The sequence below is a fragment of the Panthera tigris genome, chromosome B1, assembly GCF_018350195.1.
Source record: "Panthera tigris isolate Pti1 chromosome B1, P.tigris_Pti1_mat1.1, whole genome shotgun sequence".
In the NCBI taxonomy this organism is placed as follows: domain Eukaryota; kingdom Metazoa; phylum Chordata; class Mammalia; order Carnivora; family Felidae; genus Panthera; species Panthera tigris.
This window is the reverse complement of record NC_056663.1, coordinates 135,514,172-135,536,680: the sequence shown is the minus strand read 5'-3', so window position 1 is coordinate 135,536,680 and position 22,509 is coordinate 135,514,172.

Here is a 22,509-nt window from a genome sequence, read left to right as displayed (position 1 = left end):
GGGATTTTTCTTGTTTCTTGAGATAGGCCTGGATTGCAATGTATTTTCCTCTCAGGACTGCCTTCGCTGCATCCCAAAGCGTTTGGATTGTTGTATTTTCATTTTCGTTTGTTTCCATATATGTTTTAATTTCTTCTCTAATTGCCTGGTTGACCCACTCATTCGTTAGTAGGGTGTTCTTTAACCTCCACGCTTTTGGAGGTTTTCCAGACTTTTTCCTGTGGTTGATTTCAAGCTTCATAGCATTGTGGTCTGAAAGTATGCATGGTATAATTTCAATTCTTGTAAACTTATGAAGGGCTGTTTTGTGACCCAGTATATGATCTATCTTGGAGAATGTTCCATGTGCACTCGAGAAGAAAGTATATTCTGTTGCTTTGGGATGCAGAGTTCTAAATATATCTGTCAAGTCCATCTGATCCAATGTATCATTCAGGGCCCTTGTTTCTTTATTGACTGTGTGTCTAGATGATCTATCCATTTCTGTAAGTGGGGTGTTAAAGTCCCCTGCAATGACCACATTCTTATCAATAAGGTTGCTTATGTTTATGAGTAATTGTTTTATATATCTGGGGGCTCGGGTATTTGGCGCATAGACATTTATAATAGTTAGCTCTTCCTGGTGGATAGACCCTGTGATTATTATATAATGCCCTTCTTCATCTCTTGTTACAGCCTTTAATTTAAAGTCTAGTTTGTCTGATATAAGTATGGCTACTCCAGCTTTCTTTTGGCTTCCAGGAGCATGATAAATAGTTCTCCATCCCCTCACTCTCAATCTAAAGGTGTCCTCAGATCTAAAATGAGTCTCTTGTAGACAGCAAATAGATGGGTCTTGTTTTTTTATCCATTCTGATACCCTATGTCTTTTAGTTGGCGCATTTAATCCATTTACATTCAGTGTTATTATAGAAAGATATGGGTTTAGAGTCATTGTGATGTCTGTATGTTTTATGCTTGTAGTGATGTCTCTGGTACTTTGTCTCACAGGATCCCCCTTAGGATCTCTTGTAGGGCTGGTTTCGTGGTGACAAATTCCTTCAGTTTTTGTTTGTTTGGGAAGACCTTTATCTCTCCTTCTATTCTAAATGACAGACTTGCTGGATAAAGGATTCTCGGCTGCATATTTTTTCTGTTTAGCACACTGTAGATATCGTGCCAAGCCTTTCTGGCCTGCCAAGTTTCAAAGGAGAGATCAGTCACGAGTCTTATAGGTCTCCCTTTATATGTGAGGGCACGTTTATCCCTTGCTGCTTTCAGAATTTTCTCTTTATCCTTGTATTTTGCCAGTTTCACTATGATATGTCGTGCAGAAGATCGATTCAAGTTACGTCTGAAGGGAGTTCTCTGTGCCTCTTGGATTTCAATGCCTTTTTCCTTCCCCAGTTCAGGGAAGTTCTCAGCTATAATTTGTTCAAGTACCCCTTCAGCACCCTTCCCTCTCTCTTCCTCCTCTGGGATACCAATTATGCGTATATTATTTTTTTTTAGTGTATCACTTAGTTCTCTAATTTTCCCCTCATACTCCTGGATTTTTTTATCTCTCTTTCTTTCAGCTTCCTCTTTCTCCATAACTTTATCTTCTAGTTCACCTATTCTCTCCTCTGCCTCTTCAAGCCGAGCCATCGTGGATTCCATTTTGTTTTGCAATTCATTTAAAGCGTTTTTCAACTCCTCGTGACTGTTCCTTAGTCCCTCGATCTTTGTGGCAAGAGATTCTCTGCTGTCCTGTATACTGTTTTCAAGCCCAGCGATTAATTTTATGACTATTATTCTAAATTCACTTTCTGTTATATTATTTAAATCCTTTTTGATCAGTTCATTAGCTGTTGTTATTTCCTGGAGATTCTTCTGAGGGGAATTCTTCCGTTTGGTCATTTTGGAGAGTCCCTGGCGTGGTGAGGACCTGCAGTGCACTTCCCCTGTGCTGTGGTGTATAACTGGAGTTAGTGGGCGGGGCCGCAGTCCGACCCGATGTCTGCCCCCAGCCCACCGCTGGGGCCACAGTCAGACTGGTGTGTGCCTTCTCTTCCCCTCTCCTAGGGGCGGGATTCACTGTGGGGTGGCGTGTCCCGTCTGGGCTACTTGCACACTGCCAGGCTTGTGTTGCTGGGGATCTGGCGTATTAGCTGGGGTGGGTAGGCAAGGTGCACGGGGGCTGGAGGGGCAGGCTTAGCTCGCTTCTCCTTAGGTGATCCACTTCAGGAGGGGCCCTGTGGCAGCGGGAGGGAGTCAGATCCGCTGCCGGAGGTTTGGCTCCGCAGAAGCACAGAGTTGGGTGTTTGCGCGGAGCGAGCAAGTTCCCTGGCAGGAACTGGTTCCCTTTGGGATTTTGGCTGGGGGATGGGCGGGGGAGATGGCGCTGGCGCCTTTGTTCCCCGCCAAGCTGAGCTCTGCCGTCCGGGGGCTCAGCAGCTCTCCCTCCCTTTGTCCTCCAGCCTTCCCGCTTTCCGAGCAGAGCTGTTAACTTCTGACCTCCCAGACGCTAAGTCGCGCTTGCTGTCGGAACACAGTCTGTCCGGCCCCTCTGCTTTTGCCAGCCCGACTCGGGGGCTCTGCTTGGCCGGCGAGCCGCCCCTCCGCCCCGGCTCCCTCCCGCCAGTCCGTGGAGCGCGCACCGCCTCGCCGCCCTTCCTACCCTCTTCCGTGGGCCTCTGGTCTGCGCTTGACTCCGGAGACTCCCTTCTGCTAATCCTCTGGCGGTTTTCTGGGTTCTTTAGGCAGGTGTAGGTGGAATCTAAGTGATCGGCAGGACGCGCTGTGAGCCCCGCGTCCTCCTACGCCGCCATCTTCCGGAACCCCTCCTCTATTTTCCATTTTTAAAGGGAAAAAGCTGCAGATGGATAACACCAAGAGAAGACAGCTAGCTGCCAAAAGACCTCCCAGAGTGTAAATATGCATGGTCCATGGTCTAGAAATGGTAAGGTCTGAAATTTTCCATTGTAATGACTGATGTCAGGATTTTGATCACCAGTTATCAATTAGTTTTGATTTATAAGCCCATTGATACCCTGGCATCTGTTTATCTGCCAGATCAACTAGCTATCATCACAGATCTCTGGGCTCTGGTATCCTGCTAGCCACTCTGGCCTTACTACCCATTATAATAATTAGCTATGCCTAGGTGATTAAATGTTATCACGTGCCTTCTGTGTTCCAGGGAGCTCCATTTCATGGTTCATGCAGGCTGCAAATGAAGCTACCACTGAGCCTCTCAAAGATACTAGAGGTCTCTCACCAGTGAATTCCATACTACTTCAGTGAAAGTAGTGTCTTCCATGGCCTCCCAGAAACCAAAATGGGGTGGTAGAGTCTCTGTTCCACACATCAATCCATTCCAATACTCCCACCTCCCTGGGCCTCTTACTTTTCCTGTAACACCTCGCCAATGTGGTCTGCGGTCCTACCTCATCAGCATGTCCAAGCATCAAGGGTCATAGTAGGACCAATTCTAGGTGTTCTTGTCAGTACCCTGAACCTCAAGTCATGGGTGAGTGCTCCCATGTCAATACATTTTCCTCTTTCTAGCTACAGACTCTATTTCCCACCACCCCCATCCAACATGATAACTGCTCCACAGATGTTATTCAAGTTCATGAATATTAGCCAGAATGGGAAGGTCTTTGGTGTTTCAACCATTTCCTCATAGACTATGAACAGTACTTTACTGTTGGAGCTATGCAAAAACAGAACATTCTTTCTTGGTCTAGAGGCAATGAAGGAAGACAAGGGCAGATCATGAGCAGGGCAATGGCATCTTGTGAGACACCTGCCTCAGATGAGGTCTTTGCAGGGTCTCCAGGCAGGGGGAGGCTGGTATCTTCTTGTGAGAGGAGAGCAGGCTGTTTCTGCCAGACTAAAGGAGATAAGGAACCTGGGGAGTTAAGATATTCAGGCTTATCTACACAAATATCCCCAGATCAGGGCTCAAGATCCCACTCTTCTATTATAAGGCCCTGACTTTGTCATGTAAGATCTGTCAAGGCTGTGCATTCAGTATCCTTTGCTGTTCAGCTACCCTTACAAGTAGATCCTGGATCTGATTTTCAGTGGCTAAAGGGGACAAGGGCCTCCTTAATCACTAGCCATAGAGGCCTTCTGATTTTCATATCATACCTGATCTTTTCTCTTTTTGAAGCTTTTAAAGGAGTTAACAAATGGCAACCATAAAATTACACAACTCTTATTGTTACCATAGCCTCCATAACACTCAGGTGCCACAGCCTTAAATAAACCAGCACCTCATCTCAATCCACTATAGGTAGCATCATAATCTGAGCAATTATGATGCTACAACATGTTATCATCACTCACTCAAAATTAGCAATGGGTTTTTCTACAGTCTGACTAGTGAGGGATCCAGCGTAAAAATCCCATCCAAAGAATCTACATTCTGGGAACTCTCCCAGTACCAACTGTCTAAGCCTGAGGTTCTCTGAAAGTCATGCCTGAGACAGGCAATTTATTAAGAATGTGATTCCAGAGTCAGGTATATTAGGATGAAGGGACAGGGAAGGAAGAAAAGTCCACACAGGGATGTGGTTTTTGTATTGGCCACTGCTATAGCCTACTGATTCTCAATTCCATGGGACCATCTGAGGATTCTTTTTTATGTTTATTTTTGAGAGAGTGCAAGCAGAGGAGAGGCAGAGAGAGTGGGACAGATGATCCGAAGTGAGCTCTGCACTGACAGCAGTGAGCCCAATGTGGGGTTTCAACCCATGAACCGCGAGATCATGACGTGAGCCGAAGTTGGATGCTCAACCAACTGAGCCACTTGGGCGCCCCCATCTGAGGACTCTAATAAGATGTGTGTCCAATCTGTCAGCCCAGATGAGGAAGCATGTATCCATCAGCTCCCATCTCTTGTTGGTCAAAGGAGGCCTCACAGGTATTAACTCCCTCAGACTTACAGGTCATGTAAGCATAAGTGCTGAGCAGGTTCCTGTGAGCATCCAGGAAGCCCTTGCTTGTATCAAACCCATCGGAAAATGGACAACTGCATTATCTTCTTTAGGTAAATGGCATCTCCTATCTCCATACATTTTCTGGCATTGGCCAGGATAGGAATGGTTGAAAGAAAGTTAAAAGTACTAGGTTTTATTTTGTATTGTATGCACATTAGGTATAATCTGTCTGCAAAGTTTATGATCCATTTTTCCCTGTTCTAGGTTGTGTCCTGATAGGAGCATTCCTTGTATCTTTTAAAAGGCTCAGCTCTGCCATGATGATTCATACAACCCTGGCTTTTGTTATGTGAGACTTTTAGTAAATCTCAGGTTATTCTTTGAAAATTTTCTTCTGAAAAGGCCTTTTGCCAAGGTTAGAAAGTTCTCTTTAAGAAAGGGAAGCCACTCTGCTTCCTCCAGATATTTATTTCACTAAAAGTGCTCATTTCAAATTAGGGAGCATCCTTCTCCTTCTTTCTTTCATTCTTTTCCTATCTCAACCTTCTACTTCTCACTAAGTAAGTTCTAACACTCCAGACCATGTGTCCTTTTAGCATCTCAGGCTGAAATGAAAGAGTCAAGCAAAGAGAACATTTAAGTCATCATTACTCACATCTAAATATCTATGATTAAAATGTGCACATGGGAACAATCATGTTTAATTCCAAAATTTTATAAGAACAAATGTGGGGACTATCAGAATATTCATTAGGAGAAGGAGAAAAATAAAACAGGCCTGGGAGACAGATTTGTAAAGTGTGGATGTGCAGAGCCAACACATGAGCCTGACGCCTCTGAGCGTTAACACATGGTCCCTCCATCAAAGGTCTGTATATGCAACTCAGCTGCTGGACTGACAGAAGATTTGGGGTTGTTAACACACACTTCATTAAAATACCAGCTAAGATCCAAGTTCGAAATCCCACAGTTTGTGTTAGTTGATAAAACTCAATTGCTTCTAATTACTGTTAGTGCAGCTTTAAAATAATATTTTGTTGTAATAAAGGATTCAATATGACAAGTGAGAGTTGGCCCACTGAACTGGAAACACCGGGCCAGAGGGAATGTGTGCACACATAGGTTTCACCACTCTGCCTGACTTGTTTTTCTGAAAATTTTCTAAGCATCCAACAGAGAAAAAATGACCAGTCTTCAAACGGGTTTCAAAAGGGCAAGGACCACTCAAAACATTAGCTGTTATTTGCATCTCTCATTAGTCACTGCAGCTTAAGAGGTGGAAGATTGAGTTGAAATGAGACAGGCAGAGTTGTGGTTTTCCAATGCTTTTATGGAGCATGCGTGAAAATTAGCCAGTATCATCTTCTTTCATATTTCCATCTTCTCTCTCCACTCCCTCTTTAAAAGGTTATCAAGATTGGCACACCTGATAAGATGAAACATCTTCAAATACTGAAAGTTGTTGCCCTTACCATTAGAGAAAGAAAGGGAAATCTTTTCTCTCACCAATTTTCTCCACTCACTGTAATCCAGGAGCACTGGTCTTACTAAGAATTCTCCAGGGGCTGAGCAACTTCCCACCTCTTGGCCCTCACACTTGCTGTTGCTCCCAATGCCTACCACCTTTGTCCCACCCTTCTTAAGCTCCTTAAGTCCTACTCAACCTCTGTGTCTTATTCTAAACTATAGTCCTGATGGAAGGCTTCCTTGGCCCCCCATATTTAAGTCAGGCCTCCATCACCATCACACCCTTCATGTCTCCTTCAAGGCACTTTTATCAAAACTTTGATTAGTCTCATAATATTTATTTAACTGGCTTTCCTGTTAAGCTTCAAAGCATGGGCATCTCTTTTGCCCTATCTTTTCTAAAGCCATATCCAAAACACACAGGACACAGTAATTGACTGCCTAAGCAAACTATAATAAAGACAAGAAAATTGAAGTGATTTTCACAAGTATTGGGGGAAAAATAAGGTAGTAGTATGGAGACATTGGCTAGAAGCAAGGTAAAATGTTTGGTAAAACACCTCTCACTCAACAAGGAAGGAAGGAGAATATTCCCATCCTGTTGGCAGAGACCTCAGAGGAATCTATAAAATGCTCTTGGAAAAACCCAGGTTTATATACTGACCAACAGTTCTCTATTAGGAAAGACAGTCATAGATATCAATGTCTTGTCACACATGAACAGGTGTCCCAAATTAGTCCATACTTGAAACATCTCTTCTTCTCTCCAGGGACTTCTCACTATTTGACTCATGCACAGCCATAAATTCCATCTTAGCTCTGAGTTCTCACATCATATATTAGAGATAGGTCTCAGGCATAGATCTTCTCCTTCAACTTGTAGCAATTGAGAATAAAAATGATGATAGTAATATTCATAACAACAATAATACATGTAATGGTGAGGTGGTTTTGGCTGACCAGTATCCATTCTACCTTCTCTGGCAGTAATTTCCTGATATCTTAGGTAGGAATGATAATTACCCAATAATTCCAGTGGTTCTCTACCTTCTCTTCGCTAGGTTACTCAGCTCTTTGCTCCCTATAATTTGAATCTTAAAAATAACAATTAGAAAATGGTTTGAGCTCAGCCAACATAAGAGAAGCACCCTGGAAATAGTATTGGGGAATTCCTTCTTGAACTGCCAGAGCTCCTTCCATTCTTGGATTAAAATCTTCTGTTTTGCCTTCCAGCTGTTCAATGTCTAGAGAGAGAGAGAGGGAGATAGATAGACAGATTTTTTTTACTTAAGCAGCCAGAGTCTGTTCCCATTAGTTTTAATCAAATTATGCTGATATACACCAGTCAGAGTGGCCAAAATGAAGAAATCAGGAGACTATAGATGCTGGAGAGGATGTGGAGAAACAGGAACCCTCTTGCACTGTTGGTGGGAATGCAAATTGGTGCAGCCGCTCTGGAAAGCAGTGTGGAGGTTCCTCAGAAAATTAAAAATAGACCTACCCTATGACCCAGCAATAGCACTGCTAGGAATTTATCCAAGGGATACAGGAGTACTGATGCATAGGGGCACCTGTACCCCAATGTTTATAGCGGCACTCTCAACAATAGCCAAATTATGGAAAGAGCCTAAATGTCCATCAACTGATGAATGGATAAAGAAATTGTGGTTTATATACACAATGGAATACTACGTGGCAATGAGAAAAAATGAAATATGGCCTTTTGTAGCAACATGGATGGAACTGGAGAGTGTGATGCTAAGTGAAATAAGCCATACAGAGAAAGACAGATACCATATGGTTTCACTCTTATGTGGATCCTGAGAAACATAACAGAAACCCATGGGGGAGGGGAAGGAAAAAAAAAAAAAAAAAGAGGTTAGAGTGGGAGAGAGCCAAAGCATTAGAGACTGTTAAAAACTGAGAACAAACTGAGGGTTGATGGGGGGTGGGAGGGAGGGCAGGGTGGGAGGGAGGGCAGGGTGGGTGATGGGTATTGAGGAGGGCACCTTTTGGGATGAGCACTGGGTGTTGTATGGAAACCAATTTGACAGTAAATTTCATATATTAAAAAATAAAAAAATAAAATAAAAAATAAAAAATAAAAAAAAAAATTATGCTGATATATGCTTCATAATATGAAGATGTAACAATTAAGATGATAATGATGAAAATAAATACCTCATGGTAAAGTAATGTTCTTTACCAAAGCTCAAGTCATTCTAAAAGTATGACACTCAGTCATTCTGATAACTTCTCTGGAATCCAGTGGTTCAAACTTAAATCAGTTCTCAGTGGTTACTTGTTTAACATACAAAATACTATGAAGATTGGATTTATAATACAGTCTGATGTCTATTATTCTGTGAAGATTGGATTTATGATACAGTCTGATGTCTATTATTTGGCCTAATATTGTTTTAACTGTTATAAGTGTTTGTTGGATCAAGGAATATATTTTCCACAAAATTGTCTCACTAAGAAACTCTCTACTAATATTCATATTGCAAAATTTTCCCTATTTAAACTTGAAAGTTCTAAAAAAATATTTCTGTACAAAAAATCAACGCTTTCATAATCATTGTTAATTATTCTAGTGCTCTTATTTCAATGCATCAACTGAATAATAGAACTTTATGAGATAAAGCTGTTGAGAAATATTTCACTTTAAGTCAAATCTTGAATGTTTACCTTATATGAAATTGCATAGTCATAGGCTGTATTAGACAGATACGCTATGTAAGCAACCACCTCCAAGATTCAGTGGCTTAAAACCACAATTGTGTAGTCTTCCTCTTATATCTGTAAGTCACCTGAAAACCAGCTGATGTAGGCTGGGTGACTGATGCAAGCTGCAGGACCAGCTGGACTCGGCTCCTCCCTGCAGCTTGGGCTCAGGTCTACTCTGCAGGTGGGCATTCTGGATCCCAGGCTGATGGAGCAGCAGCTGCTCAGGAGCTATTCTCATGGTGGTGGCAGAGGTGGAAGATAGAAGGCCAACTGCACAAGCACATTCCAAACTTTTGCCTGTATCACAACCACTAACGTCCCATTGCCCAAGCACATCACAAGGCCAAGCCCAACACTGATAGGAAGAAGAGTATATCCCATACATATGGGAGGGGAGAGAGTAAATTTTCCTGAATAATAATCCAAATGTAAACTGGCAATGCACCTGAAAGACATACCTTGCTTATGTAAATAACACTGACTCGTAACTTATTTGATCATGGACAGAGTCCAAGATACCAGAAGTGACATTGAAATTGGTATATAGTTAACTGGCTGTCCAAAATCTAAGGCCAAAGCTAAAACCTCAGTTCATCTACCCTAACATGCACAAAGTTGTATAGCTTTGGAGTGGCGTAGCTGGAGTTTTAACCCAGATTCTTCAGACTCAAACCCCATGTTCTTAAGCACTAGTCTGTAGCAGCCCCACCATGAGTATCATGTCTTCACTTTGAAAAAGAAAAATTGAAGCACAGAACACTGAAGCATTAAATATTTCCTATATACCAGGCTTTGAGCCAGAGGTTTACCCATATTATTTCATTTTGGCTTTAATGAGGTCAGGGTAATTTTTCAGAATTTACAGGTAAGAAAATAGTCATTCTGGAAATGTTAAAACTTACTTTTCTAAGGACAGGCAGGCAGAAAATCTAAACTTTTGAAACCAGCCCCATCTGACCATAAAACATATGCTTTTCTGATATGATACACATAATCATTTCAAAATGTTCAGCAATCAAAACTGAAAGCTAGTACCTGAACCCATGCGTCTTGAACCAGTGATTTCTCTATTATTGTTTCAGATCATATTTCCAAATCCATAAGTTTTGTTTTAATATGTCGTTTAACAACTGGTCAAAATATTTGAATTGAGGATTCTCCAACACATCTTGTTGTCACAAATATATGACATGCCTCCTTATTAATTCAACCACCATCTGTGACTTTTTCAATATAAGAGAATAAGAAGCCATATACATTATTTCAATTAAGTGCATTGTCTTTTACCATTAAGAAGAAATTTGCATTGAAAAGGTGAAAGGGGTCTAAATATTGATCAAATCTATATGTTCCGTTGTCCCCACATGTGGAAAATGTTGCATCCTGGCAATGATTAATAATAATAATAATACAAAATTATGCTTTAAAATTCTCAGTCCTCAGAATTTAACAATGATTCTTTTAATTGACACATTAACAATTCCTTTTGGGTTACTGTATTTTGGTAGACTTTATAATGCATTTTTCAAGAAAAGGCCACTTTTGCACAACTTTTAGCAAGGTCAGCACTATGAATACACTTTGTACTTCAAAATATAAAACTAAGCTCCTCTACAATATTCTATGTTGAATTTACTGAACTGCATATATACAGAACCTCAAACCAAAGAGCTGGCTATCCTTTGGATAATGATTCACTGGAATTATACTATGTGTTGACTTATTAAAATTAGAATGGCTGCATCAAAAGAAAAAGAAAAAGAATAAGAATTTGTTACCCCAACTTGAGGTGATAGGATAGAATACATAAAGTAAATATAAGAAATGACTATTTTTCCCAGGTTTATCAAGGTATAATTTACAAATAAACATTGAAATTACCATGAGGAATAAAATGTAATAGGAGGGACAGTGTTCCACTTCTGAGCCTAGGATTCCAGAGGCCTTGCATGCTTTGGTCCTCTCTTTTGGAACCCTGCCCAGACACCTATATAACCAAGTTTGTGCTAACCTACTCGAATATGAAAGCCATGTGGGGTAGGGCTCAGCCAACCCAGCTGAGGCAATCTTAAATTCACTAGTGCTCAGTCAACTTGGCAGCTGACTTTAACCCATGAATGAACCCAGCCAAGACCAAAAGAACAATGCAGCTGAACTCAGCACCAATTCTTGGCTTGCAGAATTGTGAGCTATATAAATACTTGTTTTAACCAACTAGGTTCTTGGAGGAGTTAGTATTCAGCAAAATCTAACCAATTAAAAGGGCGCTAACTGATATAGGACTCAAGGCAGGGAATTGGATTAGGTAGGGATTTAAAAGGAAAGGAAAATATATGAAATAAAAGAGAAAGAGTGCTGACATTTGTTGTTCTAGGTGGTGGATACATGTGTGTTTGCCTGAAGTTCCAAAAAAAATATTTTTAGTGAGGAAATCTAAGACATTACATATACAATTTAGAGAGAGGTAGGAGAGACCTTAATGAAAACTAGAAATCCAGAGGCTATAAAAGAAAATAGATATATATTTGACTATATAAAAATTCAAAATTTTTGTGTATCAAAGAAACCATGAACACAGTCAGTGAACAAAACCGTGAACACTGTTTGGAGCCAAGTGAAACGCAAACAGAGGTGTGATGTTTATGAGATACAAAAAGTTTGTACAAGTCACCAGGAAGGAAATAAGGAACCCAATAGAAAAACAGGCAAAGAACATACAGAGGCAATTCACAGAAGAGCCAGTTCAAATGTCCACATAACACAGAAAACAATCTTAAAGCTGGTCAGAACAATGCAAGTTAAAGTAAGAGTGACAGAGCACTGTTGACTTCCACTGGTAGGAAAAAAAGATTTCACCGTTAAGATGAAGGAAAAGGTCAAGGTACCCACAAAGATGGCTGATAAAAATGTAAATCATTGAAGTTTTTTGGAAAGCAACCTTTCTAAAAGCCATTAAAATTACACACACACACACACAGACACACACAGAAATCCTACTCAGAATAGTGGGATTCTTTCAGAAAGATAAGCATCAATACAGAAGGATATTTATTACATTATGGCATTTTTGTTAGTGGCAAGAAAAGCAACAACAAACATAAATTGGACAAACAGGGAATGTCCATCAACAGAGAAGTGGTGGACTATGTTGCCATGCATTTTTTCTATGACATATCAAAAGAATGAATTAGAAATATACTTGGATATAATACTTTATCAGTGAGAGACAATTGTCAGAAATAGAAATGTGCAAATAATATGATCTCACTTTAAAAATGTTCCAAAACACTAAACATATATATTCACATGTTGATATATGTCAGTGCATTTGTATATTATCACATGGAAATGAAATAAAATGCAAGGAAATATGCTGGCTTATTACAGCAGGTTACTTCAAGACAAGGGGGTATAAAATAATTCAAGGAACAGAAGGAAGAAGGAACCAAAAAGGAAAAAGAAGAAAAACATACACTAAAAAGAATAATATAAATATAAAGAAATCACATTTACATATTTATGTATGTGTGTATATATATGTATATATACACACATACATATATACATATATATATTGATGTACATTTTACATACAAACGTATCACATTCATATATTTATGTGAATGTACATATAAACAAACGCATGGGGGAAAACCTTTCAATTAATTGTTTTAATAAAATGAACACTTTGTTGTTCGGGGTTTAATAGTGTTCCTCAAAAATTCACATCTTCTCAGAACTTCAGAATGTGACCTTATTTGGAAATAAAGCGTTTGCAGATGCAATCATTAAGAAGAGGTAATACTGGATTAGAATGTGACCTAAATTTGGTGACTAGTGTTTTTATAGGAAGACCATGTAAAGACACAGAGGAAGAAGGTCATGTGAAGACAGAGGCAGAGATTGGAATCATGCTACCATGAACCAAGGAGTGCCAGGAGCCACCAGAAGCTGGAGGAAGGAAAAAAGGACTCTCCTCTAGGCCTGTGGAGGGAGTGTGGCTATGCTGACACTTTTATTTTGGACTTCTGGCCTCCAGAACCACAAGAGAAAAAATGTGTTCTTTTAAGCCACCCGGTTTGTAGTAATTTGTCACAGCATAACCAGAAAACTAAGACAACTATGGAGCATAGATTTTATATGTTTGGTCACGTGAAAACCATTGATCCTGATTCTATCTCCAGGTGACTTTACAAATAACACAGCTCCTGCTACATTATAAATTCCATGCCTATCTTGTCCACCCATGTATCTCTAGTACCCGGTACAGCACTGGCACATAGTAGGTACTTAATAAATGCATGAAGAATAAATGAAGTAATAGATTAATTAAAAATATACATAGTCCATGCATTTGATTTTTGAAAATAATTTGATTTATATGTGTTGTTCAAGTTTGGGGCAAGTCACAAGAATACATTTTGTTTCTGACCAAGCTCACTGGCTTTCATTTGATGTAAGTGCCAGATCAAGACTCAGGGCCCAGTCTCTCCATATATAATAACTGGGGCTGAGGTGGGGGTGGGAATAATAGCAGTAGCAGTAGTGGTTGTGGTGGTGGTGGCAGGAGAATCTAATAAGGAAACCCAACCCTTTCGTCTGCACATTACACTCGTCCTTTAACAATCCCTTTACATAATTTCTCAGCCGTTTTCAGTGAAGCTGAAATAACTTCACCACAGGATATGCACCAGGACAGTCTGGACTAGCTGCTCCTATCAGGCGTCTTCTCCAAAAAGTAAGTTTGTGTCGCATTGCGTAATAAAGTGTTACAGAAACTCTTCTACAACATAGAAGTTATTCTGGCATCTGACTGAAGGTTACCGTGAGCACTCTGGATGAATTTCAAAAGGAACAGAAAGGCTGAGCAAGTGCGTAAAGTCATTTCAGAACCATTCTTGAAGGGTAATGCCAGCATTCCAGAGGGATTTCAGCGCCCGGCTAGAGGGCGGCAGAATTATTGCTGAAGTATTCCTTGCGGAGAGCTTTAACCTCATGGCCGAAGTGTATTCAAAACAATTCTGCTGCGATAGTAAAAAATATATATCCATGCTGTGCATTCCCAGAAGAGCATTCTGGCCTCCTTATTCACATGAGCCAAGAACTGAAAAAGAGCTGAGGGGGTAAACTGGTAAAGTGCTACCACAGAGATTTTACTCTAAATACTGGTTGGGGAAGCCCCATGGTCCCAAAAGGTTAGAGACATTAGATGTTTTACAGGGTATGTGCCAAAATGAATAATTCATAGAAAAATGCTCCTAACTCTATTCAGGTAAGATTATACAGTAAAGTAAGAGAAAACACCAGATAAAATTTTCTTTGCTCTGTGGTCCTTCTGCCAATCCTCTAAATTAATCCTGCACATGTACCTTGTGCATAGCACTCTGCTAGGTACTAGGGGGACAGAGCGGCTGCCTCTCAAGCTAATTGAGCATGTGAGACATCCATATATTCAACAAATATTTATTTAACCCTAAACTGTTAGGTGCAAGGAGCTAATGAGCTTCTGACAGGCCTTTTCTTCCAGTCATGTTCCTCTCTTGTTCCCACTCTACACAGATCAGAACCCCTCCTCATCACTTCCAGAGGTCCTGGTGTTGAGAACTTTATTCTGCCGCCCTTATCTCCTGCCACTCCTTCCCAGCTCACACTGCTATAGTCAAATTCTTGACCTCCAATTCCTCACCTTCAAGGCCTCTACCTTTAAAGCCACCCCACATCTCTTTACACAGCTTGGTTCTTCCTACCCTTTGGGTCTTAGCTTCAATATCATCTCCTTAAATAGGCCTTCCAGGATGCTGTCTACAAAGTATACACACCCTCACACCCTTTATTTTTAATCTCCCTTATCTACTTCATGCTTTTCCTCCCTTCCACATATCTCCCCTCTGGCATATATCAGTTTGTTCTCTGTGTTTAAGAGTCTGTGTTTTGTTTATTTGTTTGTTCATTTGTTAGGTATTTTAGATTCTATGTACAGGGGAAATCATATGGTATTTGTCTTTCTCTTAGCAAAATACCCTCTAGGTCCATCCATGTTGTTGCACATGACACAATCTTGTTCTTTTTTGTAACTGAGTAATACTACATTTTCTTTATCCATTTATCTATTGATGGACACTTGGGTTGTTTCCATACCTTGGCTATTGAAAATAATTCTGCAATAAACATAAAAGTACATATATCTTTTCAAATTCATGTTTTTACTTTCTCTGCTCAATAGTAAAAGAATTACTGGGTTGTATGGTGTTTTTATTTTTAATTTTTTCAGGAACCTCTATACCGTTCTCCACAGTGGCTGCACCAATTTACTTTCCCACCCACAGTGCACTGCGGTTCCCTTTTCTCCACATCCTCACCAACACTTCTTATTTCTTGTCTTTTTGATACCAGCCATTCTGAGTGGTGTGAGGTGATATCTCATTGTGGTTTTGACTTGCATTTCCCTGGTGATAGTGATGTTGAGTATATTTTCATGTACCTGTTGGCTATTTGCATGCCTTCTTTGGAAAAAAAATACCTATTAAGGTGCTCTGTCCTTTCTTTAATCATATTGGTTTGTTTGTTTGTTTGTTTGTTTGTTTGTTGGTGTTGAGTTGTATGAGTTCTTTATATATTTTGGATATTAACCCCTTATCAGATATATATTTGCAAATATCTTCTTCCATTCACTCGGTTGCCATTTTGTTTTGTTGATAGTTTCTTTTGCTGTGCAAAAGCTTTTTATTTTGATGTAGTCCCAATAGTTTATTTGCTTTAGTTTCCCTTGCCTGAGGAGATGCATCAATAAATATGTTCCTAAAACTGATGTCCAAGAGATTACTCCTATGTTTTCTTTTGGGAATTTTATGATTTCAGTCTCACATTTAGGTGTTAATCCATTCTTTTACTACTTTTGTACACCATGTACACCAGTTTCATTCTTTTGCATATAGTTGTCCGGTTTTCCCAACACTACTTATTGAAGAAACTGTCCTTATCTTACTGTATATCCTTGGTCCTTTATGTAAATTAATTGGCCACATAGCATGAGTTTATTTCTGGGCTCTCTATCCTGTTCCATTGATCTGTGTCTATTTTTGTGCCCATACCATACTGTTTTGGTCACTATAGCTTTCTAGTATATCTTGTTGAAATCTGGGATTATAATACTTCCAGGTTTATTCTTCTATCTCAAGATTGCTTTAGCTTGCATACACACCCTTTTATTCCCTATCTCAGTTCCTTTTTTGTTGTTTTCTTCTCAATATTTATTTACAATTTATACTTATTTTATTTGTTTATTTTTTTATTATCTTTGTTTATTTTATTTCATTTTTTATTTTTTAAAATTTACAACCAAATTAGTTAGCATATAGTCCAACAATGATTTCAGGAGTAGATTCCTTATTTGTTTATTTAGAGGCTTGCATAACAGGTACTCTGTCAATCTTGTCCACAATTATATATTCTGTGCTTAACACAGCGAGGAAATATAGTTACTCAATAAAATTAGCATTTTGCTAATTAATTTTTATTAAACAACTGTTGTTTAATAAAATGTATTGCCCTGAATGAATGACCCAAATTGACCAGTGCTGGCTCTACCTCAACTTAACAGAAATTGAGTTAAAATCTTGGTTATAAATTCCTATTTTCTGCAAATTCAGAGCTCCACATGTTGGAATGCAGAGAAAGATCAAAGTTAACTTTTAGAAAAATAGTGCTTCTGTTTTGCTTTGAAATTATGAATTGGCTGTTATGGCAATTTGATGGAATTAATTCCAATTAATTTCCAGTCTACTCTTCCATCACCAACCCACCCCTCACCTCAAGAATTCAAATGATGAAGCAAAAACAGACTCATAAATACAGAGAATAAACTGATGGTTCCCAGAAAGAAGTGGGTGAAGGACGGGCAAAATGAGTGAAGGAGACTGGAAGATACAGGATTCCAGTTGTGGAATGACTAAGTCATGGGAATCAGAGGCATGGCAGAATATAATCACTGGTATTGTGATAGCACTGTGTGGTGACAGATCATAGCTACAATTATGAGCACACCATAACGTACAGACATGTCAAATCACTGTGTTGTATACCTGAAACTGATGTAATGTTGTATGTCAACTACAGTTCAACTTAAAAAAAAAAGAATTCAAGTGATGATATAAGTGGGTCAAGTCCAAAGATATTAATCAGCATACTTACAGTGCCTGAAGTATCAGCAAAAATAACATGAACAAATCACTATTGGGGCAAACACTCTTTTTCCTCTTTATTTCTTAGTGTGATATGTTATCTGAATGTTAATAACATAGGTGACCAAAATTTGGACATAGGCCTAAAGAGAAACAAATCAAAGAGGTTGCCCAAACATCTTGATCCCAGTTTCAGGGCTGCCTATTCCAGGCTAAAGGAGTCACATGATTCTGTGCACCAAAGCCTGTACCACTAGAAATTATTCCTGGTTTAAGGCAAAAGAGAGGGAGTTTGAGGCAAACTGACAGAGTTTCATGGGGACATAACCTCTCCATATCATCCTCAGGCTCTTTATATGGCTTTGGTGGTTATTCCATAGTTCGGAATCAGGATCCTGGGTCCTGAGAAAATATCTTAAACAACCATTAACACAGGATTCCTCCCCTGTCCCAGTGATTTGTTGGAGATCAAATAGAAAAAATTAAGTTTATTAAAATTCTGATGAGGGAGACGATCTGTATATGGCAACAGTTACAGACAGAATGGCAAGCTCTATTACAATTCCCAAGAAGCTGCATGCCCAAAGAGGACACATGTTGGGATCATGGATTCTTTTGAAATGCAACAGAAGATGATGTGGAGAAATTAAAAATGGTGGACTGCCATGCAGCAATACAGTTATCTCTCAGTAACACCACAGATTGGTAAAGTTGTTAACCTCAAAAAGTTCATGAGTTGGTGGGATGGGTTAAAATGGGTGATGGGTATTTGACAGATGAATGGATAAAGAAGATGTGGTACCCATATACAATGGAGTATTACTCAGCAATCACAAAGAATGAAATCTTGCTATTTGCAACTATGTGGATGGAACTAAAGGGTATTATGCTAAGTGAAATTAGTCAGTCAGAGAAAGACAAATATCCTATGACTTCACGCATATGAGGACTTTAAGACACAGAACAGATAAACTTAAGGGAAGGGAAGCAAAAATAATATAGAAACAGGGAGGGGGACAGAACAGAAGAGACTCTTAAATATGGAGAACAAACAGAGGGTTACTGGAGGGGTTGTGGAAGGGGGGATGGGCTAAATGGGTAAGGGGCATTAAGGAATCTACTCCTGAAATCAGTGTTGCATTATATGCTAACTTGGATGTAAATTTAAAAAAATAAATTAAATTTTTTAAAAAATTAGAAATAATAATAAATTAGGAAAAAATGGGCGATGGGCATTAAGGAGGGCACTTGTTGGGATGAGGACTGGGTGTTATATGTAAGTGATGAATCACTAAATTCTACTCCTGAAATCATTATTACACTATATGCTAACTAACTTGGATTTCAATAAAATAAAAAAATAAAAATAAATTTAAAAATTTTTAAATAAAAAAAATCTTAGAAGGGTAAATTTTTATAACTTGCTTAGATAGAGCTCAAACAAGAGGACTCACATGGAAGCAGCCCAGTTACAGAAGCACCTGCAGGAACTACACTGTAAAATTTGCACTAATCAAATCAAAGGGGCCAGATTGTACAGGCTGTGATATTGGGTTTGAGTCAAGTTTACCTTCAGGGAAGCTCAGAAGATGTTTAGGTCAATCAACAGGGCACACACCTGGTTTTTGCATCCAAAGCACTAAGCTGTATCTTGGACTTAATCATCATCCGTAGAACTGGGAAGAGTGGCCTTTCTCCAAAACGGCCAAACTCTGGAGGTAGAAAGTGAATTAGCACACCTGTCACTGTAAAGAGTGACTCAGCTAAGGCCCACAACTCGCTTAAAGTAGTAAGTCCTCCAAGTGATGAAGTAGCCAGGTCAACACTGGTTACAACAGTGCAGTCCAGCACTGAAAGTCATTGATTTAGGACACAATACTTTTCTCCATTACTCAACACTGGTAAACAAGAGTTGGTTTTATCATCTGACAGCATCTAAGTTTATTGGCAATCATCTGTCTCCAATTATTTTTCTCTGATGTTTATTACAATGCAGATTTTTAAAATGTTCATTTATTTATTTTGAGAGAGAGAGAGAGAGAGAGAGAGAGCAAGCAGGGAAGGGGCAAAGAGAGAAGGAGAGAGAGAGAGACTCCCAAGCAGGCTCCATGCTGTCACTGCAAAGCCCAACACGGGGATCCATCTCTTGGACATGAGATCATGACGTGAGCTGATATCAAGAGTCAGACACTTCACTGACTAAGCCACCCAGGCGCCCCTAAAATGCAGATTTTTGAGACTTGAACAGGATTTAACTGATTGGGAATTTCTGAGAATGGGGTCCAGGAATCTTGATTCCAAAAGGCAACTCAAAAATTCCCAAAATAATTTAAGTTTGAAAACTACCATTATTTCCTCTTTATTCCCATAATATGAGGTGCTTTTTTATACACCCACTGTCAATCTCACTTCTTATGGCCAGATACCTAACATCTGCCAGATCATTCAGTTTTTCCATTCTTTCTCTGTTGTTGCCACTGATTCACATTCTGCCAAAGGAGGCCTCCTCAAAATGGGTAACTGGCCTAAAGGATTGCAAAATGGTCTCTATATCTTAATGTTCCTGTGCCAAAATCTCTACTCCCAAATATCTGACATTTACCTCCCACTGATGGGCTATTAGCAATTTATTATACATGGAACTACTGGCCCTCAGACTTGGCGTATCAGTTAAGTATTCAGCACTTACCATGTCCTGAGCACTATACTACAAGGATATACAATTTTGTAATATATCCTAAATTCTAAGAAATCATTTCTGCTCTCAAGTTAGTTAAAATCTACCAATAGTCTAATACTAGTCTGAGTTAGTACAAATGCATACTAAAGTAGAAGCAAATAAATTACAAAAAGAACAAAAGAAGTTGGTGGGAATCTAAAATTGTGCAAGTTCTATGAAAAATAATATGCCATTTCCTCAAAAAATTGAAAGTAAAATTACCATGTGATCTGGCAATCCCACTTTTTGTATATACCCCCAAAAAATTGAAAGAAGGGTCTTGAAGAGATATTTACACAGCCATGTTCATAGCAACATTATTCACAATCGCCAAAAGGTAAAAGCAACCAAAGTATCCATCGATAGATGAATGGGTAAACAAAATGTGGCATATACATACAATGGAATATTATTCAGCTTTTAAAAGGAAGGGAATTCTGACATATGCCACAACATGGATGCACCTTGAGGACATTATGCTAAGTGAAATAAACTAGTCACAAAAAGACTGTATTGTAAAATGTTGTATAATTCCACTTATCTAGAGTAGTTAAATTAATAGAAACAGAAAGTAGAAAAGTGGTTGCCAGATGCTAGGGAGAGGGGAAATGGGGAGCTGTTTACTAGATATAGAGTTCTAGTTTTGCAAGGGGAAAAAGTTCTGGAGATTGGTTGTACAACAATGTGAATATACTGTAAGTAAACTTTGTGTTAGGTGGATATTATCAACAGAAATTAATAATAACAAAACAGAAAATTCAATTGCTGTTTGGTTTGGCTTGTTGTCTTTGTGAAAGGCCTCCACATGGCAGATGGCTGCCCTCCTTTATATGGCACCATTTTGCTCAGACATGGCTGCAGCTGTTCTCCACCAATGTATAAATAGCCTGGAAAATCCCTACCTGAGATTTAAACAATGATTCTCTCTGAGCTCTCAATTCGACAGTTTTCCTCCTGAACAAGTTGAAGGGCTAGCCTCATGGGTTCCTGCTGGTGTCCTCCCCAAGACAGGCTGGAAAGAAGAAATGAGACGGATCAGCACTTAAAAATGTTGAATGTCCTTCAAGGACGCACCTTGTCCACAGAGGCCATTGTGGGAAAGGTAGGTACATTAATCATCTCCCCTGCTGGAAATGAAAGAGGAGAAAGAAATAAACAGCCCATCATCATGATCAGGTATCAAAGGTTTGTTTTAGGTCATACCCCCATTAAAACGAATTTCAATGCTGTCAGGAGCAATGTCATGAATCTTCTGTACTTTTTTAAATGAGTAATTTATGCTGGGAGGAAGCATCCTCCCTATGAGCTCCATAATGAGTGCCCCGTCACTTCTCTACCTCTTCATTTTTGGCAATCTTAGAGCAAGCCTACAAAAGTACCATTCATTCACCCCTGCATCAAATGCCTCTGCCTTAAATAAATACTAAGTAAAGTTAACGTAACTGGTGAGAAAGTCAATAATTCAGTAAATGCTCTCAGCATTTTATTCTATGTTTGTGTCTTATCATGGGGAGGTTATCACTTTAATGTTACTACTTAAATCTCTTAAAAATAATTCACCTTTTTTATGCATCCATATGGAAGTGTTAAAAAAAAGACAATCAAAAAAATGAAAATAAACATTGGCTCTCCCACCTGCCCAGTGGTAAGCATTAGCACCTTGGTATGTACCTTACAAAATCTTTTTTTCAGGTACACACACACATATACATACACACACACACACACACACACACACACAAATAAAATACTTTGGAAAAATGAGACCTTGTTGCCCATTTGAGAAACCGAATTCTGAGATGCCCTCAGTATATTCTGTCAGACATTGGAGGTGTCCCCAAGATATGGTATTGGCCTCTAGGAACTCCAGGAAACTACATGGAGAGGTAAGCACAAACCCATGACACATCCAGGAAAACAGGCCCAAGAACATATCCTAATGATGTAGCATCAGCAACACTTTTTTTATGCATCAAGGATAAAAATTGTTTTGATTCATTTAAATGGATGGATTAGGGAAAATTTTAAAATATATAATTTAAAGATGTGTTCTCCTTCCCATTTCAAGAGGTAATTCAGGAAAAGAGCCCACTGTCTACTGAAATCAATAACTCTTTAGTAAAAAAAGAAGCCTTGGACCTGTTGTAGAGAAAGTAAAGTTAATAGCTGTTGGATTGGAGGACAAATATGTTTTAGTCTGAAATTCTTTAAATAGGCTCCATTGTTTTTACTATGTGTTTTTAAAATATGGTAGTTCAACTCCCACACTATCCTGCTGCCCAAGATCTAGCTAGTAGCAAAGAGAATTAAAATAAAACCTGAATAAATAAACAAAACTCTAAACCTTCATTCTATGTGAAAAACAAAACAAAGCTAAAACTGACTTGTTCCCCTTTCTAACAGAATGTCTAAAACAGAAAATTTTTCTCACACTGTTAAACCCAGCCATCGTTAGATTCCCATGGGCAAGAATGCCATGTTTGCTAGTATATAAAAGAATTTAGAT